The 1,126-nt window shown below is 38.3% G+C and overlaps 1 pseudogene; it reads left to right on the top strand.

Moving 5' to 3' along the window:
- The first annotated feature begins 143 nt into the window (after positions 1 to 143).
- On the top strand, positions 144 to 761 carry LOC104857041 (annotated as a pseudogene).
- Positions 762 to 1,126: the final 365 nt, after the last annotated feature.

Genomic DNA, 1,126 nt, shown 5'->3' with positions numbered 1-1,126 from the left:
TCTGTGAAATAAATCAGACTTCTCTTCATCTCCGCTCAGGTTTGAGTGTTCTTTCCTTTCTCATCCTCACTCCCCAACTCGGGCATGTTCGTGTTGTGACGGCTGGACTGCCACATGTGCCTCCCTGAGAAAAATAAGTAAACATGGACAAGGAAGATACTAGGAAGCCAAGAGACAAGATGTCATCATATGCATTCTTTGTGCAAACTTGCTGAAAGGAGCACAAGAAGCATCCAGGTACTTCTGTTAAATTCTCAAATTTCTAAGAAGTGCTCAGGGGTAGAAGACCAAGTCTACTATAAAAAAAAAAAAAAAAAAAAAAAAAAAAAGACATGGCAAAGGCAGACAAAACCTGTTACAAAAGAGAAGCAAAAGTCTGTTTCTCCTAAAGGAGAAACAAAAAAGTTCAAATATCCCATTGCTCCCAAGAGGCCGCCCCTTTGGCCTTCTTGTTCTGTTTTGAGTATCATCCCCAAATCAAAGGAGAACCTCCTGGCCTCTCCATTGGTGATTTTGTGAAGAAACTGGGAGAAATGTGGAATGAAACTGCAGCAGAAGACAAGCAGCCTTATGAGAAGAAGACTACCAGGCTGAAAGAAAAGTACAAAATGGACATCACTGCATACTGTTAAAGGAAAACCTGATGCAGCAAAAATAGGCATTGTCAAGGCTGAAAAAAGCAAGAAAAGGAAGGGAGAGGAGGAAGATGAAAAGGATACAGATGAAGTTCTAATGCAGTTTTTTTTCTTGTCTATAAAACATTTAACACCCCTGTACAAACCTCACTCCTTTTAAGGAAAAAATTGAAAAGTAAGGCTTTGTAAGATTTGCTTTTAAACTACGTAGTACTTTTAAACTATACACACTACTAAATGTGTCTAGCTCTGTCCTGGTGGTATTTCAGTAGCCACTAACCTTGCCTGTTACAGTAAGGGGTTTGTAAATTGGCATGGAAATTTAAAGCAGGTTCTCATTGGTGCAAGCACAAATTAGTTTTATATGAGAATGGCATTCATCTTCAGTTGTCTGATGCATCTTATATGTTCTGTTAACCGAATACCATTCTAATTGCAAAAAAAAAAGTTGCAGCTGTTTTGACATTCTGAAAGTTTGTAAATATGTACAA

Source organism: Fukomys damarensis, unplaced genomic scaffold (assembly GCF_012274545.1).
Source record: "Fukomys damarensis isolate Sample0158 unplaced genomic scaffold, DMR_v1.0_HiC HiC_scaffold_107, whole genome shotgun sequence".
Lineage (NCBI taxonomy): Eukaryota > Metazoa > Chordata > Mammalia > Rodentia > Bathyergidae > Fukomys > Fukomys damarensis.
This window is presented reverse-complemented; position numbering and strand designations above follow the sequence as displayed.